The 6,554-nt window shown below is 42.5% G+C and overlaps 1 pseudogene; it reads left to right on the top strand.

Moving 5' to 3' along the window:
- Positions 1-2,954: 2,954 nt before the first annotated feature.
- LOC102869557 lies at positions 2,955-4,497 on the top strand (annotated as a pseudogene).
- The last annotated feature ends 2,057 nt before the right edge of the window (positions 4,498-6,554 follow it).

The raw sequence follows: 6,554 nt of genomic DNA, 5'->3' as shown, positions 1-6,554 counted from the left end.
AATTAATTAATTCTGTCGTGGTCCAGTTTATTTTTAGATAATCTTCACCAAGATATTGATTGTGTGTGGTATTAGTAGCACTAGGGACATCATAGCCAATGTCAGATGGATCTTGATTGAAAGAGAAAGTACCAGAGGAAGGTCTTCTGTGTTTTATTGTCCATGAACAGGCATTTGACTGTGTGGATCACAACAAATTGTGACTGACACTGAAAAGAATAGAACACTTGATTGTGCTCATGTAAAACCTGTACCTGGACTAGGAAGCAGTCATCAAAACAGAGAAGGAAACAATAAATGGTTCAAAATCAGGAAATGCATGTTTCAGGGATCTGTCCTGTCTCTACACCTGTTCTGTATGTAGAACAAATAATTTGGGAGATTGGACTTTATTAGGAGGAATGTGGTCTCAGGATTGGAGAAAGATCCATCAGTAATCTGCATTATGCAGATTACACAAACTTACTGGCTGAGACTGAGAAGGACCCGAAGCCTTTACTGTAGAAGATCAAGGAATACAGTCTTCAATTTGGAGTGCATCTCAACTAAAAGAAGACAAAAATTCTGACCACTGGGCCTATGATCAATGGAGAAGAGATTGAGATTGTTAACAGTTTCATCTTGCTCAGTTCCACAATCAACACTCTTGACACTAGCAGTCAGAAAATCAAAAGGTGAATTGAATTAGGAAAATATGCCATCAGGGACCTCACCAGAGTGTTAAAAAAAACTTTCACATCAATAAGACAGAGATTCTCACCACTGGGTCAATTGGCAGCACAATGATAGATGGAGAAGAGATCGAGGTTGTTAACAGCTTGCTCGGCTCCGCAATCAACATTCTTGGCACCAGCAGTCAGGAAATCAAAAGATAAATTTCACTAGGAAAATTTGCTGCCAGAGACCTCTCCAGAGTGCTGAGAAGCAATGATGTTGGTCTAGAGACTAAGGTGCCTCTGATCCAGCTCACGGTCTTCCAATTACTTGCTGTGCATCAGAGAGCTGGACAGTAACTTAGGATTAGTGAAGAAGAATCTATGCTCTTTGAGTTGTGGTATTCTTGAGAATACCATGGACTTCCAAGAAAACCAATAGGTCTGTTTTGGAGGGTGTGAAATCAAGTTTCCCTTGGAGACTAGGATTTTGAATCTCTATCTCACATACTTTGGTCACACATTGCCAGGAAGGAGCAGTTCACAAAGAGGATCACCTTGCTCAGAAGGGTGGAGGGACAGTGAAGAAGAGGAAGACCCTGGATGAGGTGGATTGACACATTAATTTGGGCTATGTCAGAGTTAGTGAGACTGCCTCAGGATATTAGAGTGTTCATAGATGTGGTACAAAGTGTCACTATTAGTTGCAGGCAACTCAATAGCACATGACAACATTGTAAATTTGAGGACTAAGGCACACTTAATTTAGGTCATGGTCTTCTCAATCACTTGTTATGAACTGGACAATAAATAAGGATGCTATGAGCTGGACAATAAATAAGGATGACAGAAGGATTGATGCCCTTGAGCTGTGGTGTTAGAGAGAAGCACTTAATATCCAATGGATATTAAGAGAACAAACAAATATGGCTTGGAGACCAAGTAATCTCCTGATAATAGACTCAAAGTACTGAAATGAAATGTCATCATTCTAATCTCTAAGGAGCACTATAGTTGCACTTTCTCCAAGACAGATTATTATTTAAGCAATCCATGTGGTGGGACCAGTGATGAAATTCTCCAGGCTGAGGCACTTCCTCCCCATGAAATGGGAGAACAACTCTCAGTAACCAAAGATGCCCATTCTGGTTCTACACAGCCCAGCAGTAATCTTGCCCATCTGTGGTCTGCTTTTCCTAAAGTCTATTAAAGTACTCAGTGGTCTAGAGTGCTGGCTAAGACCAAAGCTCAAGATATGTAAAAGGAGAGTGTCAGTTAAGAAATATTCTCTGCTCATTAGCAAGCTCTGGTGGCCTAGTGGCAAGAAGCTGCACTGCAATCCCAGGAGCACAGAATCCACCAGATGCTCTTCTGGAGAAAGAGGACAATCTCTGTACCTGTAAGATCCTATTTGACGGTACACACACGCATACACAAATAATAATAAAATAAAATAATTTAAAATAAATCTCTTCAAAGAAGTATTCCCTGCTCATTTTGGAATTTCGCTAGAAACAAATAATTAAAATATATCAAATGTTTATAAATTAAACAGTATAATTTTAAATAGCTTAAGGGTTAAGGATGAAAAATACATTAGAGTGAGTTATAATTAGAACATAACATTTTAAAACTTAGAATATAATCAGGTCTGTGCAATTTTCATTTAGTTACCCTAGGAGAAAAACAGAAAATCTCTTCTCTTGAAATTTTTGGTTTCTGAGAACTTACTGTAGGGTCAAATATGAGACCATTCTGCCTCACTGACAAAGAGAAAGAGTGAAATTCCTTTCCAGGGAAATATTTAACTTAAATTCATATATTGTTGTTGTTGATTAACCTCAAGTTGAGCATGACTCATAAGCAACCCAATCAACAAAAATACCTGAAGCCTTTCTATAACTATTGTCATTTCTCAAAGTTCATAGAGTTCTCAGAACCATGTTGTTTAGGAAGTGGATGCCACTCTTGCTTCCAAAAAGAAATGGTATAGGATATTCTGAATATATAATACTTCAAAAATATACAGTAAAGTCTGTGAAAACCAAGTCCTGTGTGAAAATCTCAACCTTGGCATCTCCACAGCCTTACAAATTCTGCTCACACTCACATACATACAGACAAACACAATTCATATATTACAAAAGATAAAAGGCTAAAAATAATTTATACAGTAATTCCTCTCAAGAAGTTGGAAGAACTCAAATTTATTCTTGTCTAGTCAGTACTGACTAGTAGCTAACCAGCTATTTGGTTTCTGAAGATATAAACTGCACCAGAAGAGAGTACCCAATCTTAGTCATGGATGGATTCAAGCCGCCAAGAGAGCTGTGGTCTTTGGGTAAGCAGTGAAACTACTTACAGACTAGGCCACCAGAGCCCAAGAAAGAGTACTTAAGAAAAAACAAAGGTCAAAAACAAGTAATAAAATATAAAGATTTAAAAACACCCAAAAATCACATGATCCCAGAGAAGAAGAAGCAGAACATCGCTGATAGGCTGCTGCAGCTCATGTGCACTAACGTGGGTGCACTGAGTGTGGTGAGTGGGAAGGAATTCCTGAAGCTGGCCCAGACCTTGATGGAGAGCGGTTCCTGCTATGGGCCCTTCTTGGTTGCTGAGATCCTGGGTAACTGCAACACACTGGCGCTGAGGCATCTGCCTTACATGTCCAACCAGGTGAATGTGAAGATGACCTATGCCTTGAGCTGTAATGCCTGCCACTCACAGAGTGTTGACTCCGACTCCTGCTACATCCTCATAGCCTACAAGGCAGAGAATAAGCTACATGCTGGATGTGAAGGGGGCAGATATTCATGACAGAGGCGACCTGGTGCACGGGCTTCAGAATGTGCTAATGGAGTTTGTGATGTCAGACGTCATGACGGTGTACTTGACGCACTGCCTGCTGAATGAGCATGTCTGCCTTCTGCAAAGCCAGCATGTGCCTTTGCTGCTCAGTCGGTGCCTTGAACTCTGTGTTGCAGAACATGCTGAGCAAGCGGATGCTGCAGACCCACAGCATGCATGAGGTCATCGAGCTGCTCAGTGAGGACCTGGAGGGCTCCTCAGGCCTCGCTAAGGAGACCTTCGGCTCACCACCACCTTGCTGGAACTCGGTCATAGACTCATGGCTGCTGGTACATGAGCTATGAGCAGATTTATGAGTTCTACAGCCAGGCCAAGAGGATGAAACTTATCCCAGACTTCAAAAAGCAACTGCTTAGCAGCCTGGTGGCCATCCTCACGTGCACGAAGGCAGATGGTCATCGAGCTGAGCTATGAAAGCCAGCCCACCCTGCTTCTGGTGCTGCCCACCTATGTCCAGTGGGAGTAGTTCTTCACGGCCCAGGCCAATGATGCAATAGTCAGCAAACTGTGCCCCCTCTTCCTGGAGGCCCTCAAGGAGAACTTCAAGGTACACCAAGCACAGAGGTGGCCATGATCCTGGACCTACAGAAGCTGTGGCCTGTCCCTTCTTAATGGCAAGGTTTGCGAGCTCATCAATGAGGTGAAGGAGTCCTGGATGGCTGAGAAGACCCGCTGTGCCTCTGGGGAGAACCCTTCAGTTCTGGAGAATGGTTGGCTCGGGAAGAACGAGGTCCACAACTATGTGCAGAAGCCCCTTTTCCAGGTCACCCCGATCTCTTCTAGCATTGGCTGTGCATGACACAAAAGCAAGCCAACCTCACCAAGCTAGCTTTCTGGCTCATAGCGGTCTCAGCAGTGGGGGGAAGTAGCGGTGTGTAAATATGTGTGAACTGGCTCTTCTGTTCAAAAGGAGGCACTGCTAAGTCCAGAAGAAATGAACAAACTTATGTTTCCAAAAACCAATAAGCTTTAAGAGTCACAAAGAGAGAAAAAAGGAAGAAAAGGAAATGGAAAGAAGTCAAAAGAGAATATCAGGGAGGAGGGGGGAAAAACAAACACAAAACTGTTAGAACTAAAGAAAAGGCAATTTTAAGTTCTAAACACTGTGGACCTCATTTTAAATGCCCCTTGGAAACTTAAGTGCTTCCCCACCCCCATGAGTGTGCGGATTTGTGCTGCCACCTACAAATTACGTGCATAGGTATGGAGGGCTCTGGGCTCATCCCCAAGGCCACAGCAGCTCGGTGTACGCATGCACACAAGTACAGCCCCGGTGCATGTCCACGTGCCGGCTTGTGGACACAGGGACTTTTAACTGGGCATGTCAGGAAAGCTATATGGGAAAGAAGGAAGACGTTTCACCTCCTTTTTCTCCTTTTGGGGGCCTTGAAAGACTCAGTTTTCAGGTGTGCAGATTGTTTAAAAGCTAATGTTAGAACTGAAGAGATTTTACGTTCTCTGTCCTTCACTCCGCGGCCTCCACCTACCCCACTTTCCCATTCCCGTTCTCTTCCCCTGGCTACTCTGGCATGGATTCTCCAGATGGCATCTACACTGTACTCTCTCTTGTTCACCTTCACCGGTTGGTTGTCTGGGGGCAGCTGCCTTAGAAACACACCTATCTATCTCCCCAAATCAGGAAAAGAGACTTTAAGAATATTAAGCTGACTTTTTGCTTTTTAATATAAGATAGAGAAACAAAAAGACATTTTAAAGAGAAGTATAGATATTGGCTACACTCCTTATGTGATTTTGGGTGGATCACTACAAACTGTAGCTAACTCTGAAAAGAATTTGGATCCCAAAAACACTTAACTGTGCTTATGCAAAACCTATACTTAGTCCAGCAGATGGTTGTCAGAACAGAACAAGAAAACATTGCATGGTTCAAAATTGGAAAGGATGTATACCATGAATGTGTCCTATCTCCGTACCTTTTCATTCTATACGCAGAACAGAATATCCAGAAGACTGGGCTCTGTGAGAAGGAATGTGGCATCAGGATTGAAAGAAGACTCATCAACAAAATGTGTTATGCAGATGACACAATCTTGCTTGCTGAAACTGAGGAGGGTCTGAAGCACTTGCTGCAGAAGGTCAAAGACTGCGGATTGAAACTCAACATCAAGAAGACAAAGATTCACAACACTAGGCTGATTGGCAGCATCATTATAGTGGAGAAGAAAATGAAATTGTTAATGATTTAAGCTTGCTGGCTCCATAATCAATAGTCTTGGTACCAGCAGCCAGGAAATTAAAAGACAAATTGCATTGGGAAAGTCTGCTGTCAGTGACATCCCCAGAGTACTGAAAAGAATTATGTCAGTCTGGAAACTAAAGTGTGCCTGATCCAGGCCATGGTCTTCACAATTACATCAGAAAGCTGGACAATGACTAGGGTTGATAGAAGGAGAATTGATTCCTTTGAGCTGTGGTGCTGGAGAAGAATATTGAATATACCATGGACTGCCAGGAAAGCAAACAGTTTCATCCTAGAGAGGGTGCAACCAGGCTGCGCCTTGGAGGCAAGGATTCTGAAGCTCCATCTGACATACTTTGGGCATGTTGCGAGGAGGGACCAGTACTTGGACAGGGACATCATGGAAGGGTGAGGGACAGCACAAAGATGAGGATCCTTGATAAGATAGACTGACTCAGAGACTGTGGTAATGGGGATAGGTGTGTCAGAGACAGTAAGGTTGGCTGAGATAGAGCAGGGTTCAGAGCTTTTGTACATAGAGTCACTATGAGTCGCAGGTGACTCAATGGCACCTAATAACAACAACAACTAACATTTTTGCAATTTCTACCCCATTTTATTAATTTGCTTGTTTGTTTTGTTTCTTAAATCTTATTTAGACTTTGCTAGGAAGCACTGAATGTCTATAGCTTATGTTTAGGGGTCTCTTGACTATTTTTTTCTTTGAGTCACGCTGTAAACTAGCTCATCTCAGTGATATATCCAAAATCCTAAGGGTTTTGTTTCACTTTCCCTGTACAGTCTTGTATGCCTTATATTCAATCAGCCAA

This window comes from Elephantulus edwardii, unplaced genomic scaffold (genome assembly GCF_000299155.1).
Source record: "Elephantulus edwardii isolate Elephantulus edwardi_28Jun2011 unplaced genomic scaffold, EleEdw1.0 scaffold00272, whole genome shotgun sequence".
NCBI lineage: Eukaryota > Metazoa > Chordata > Mammalia > Macroscelidea > Macroscelididae > Elephantulus > Elephantulus edwardii.
The sequence above is the reverse complement of the archived record's forward strand: the minus strand, read 5'-3'. Positions and strand labels throughout refer to the sequence as shown.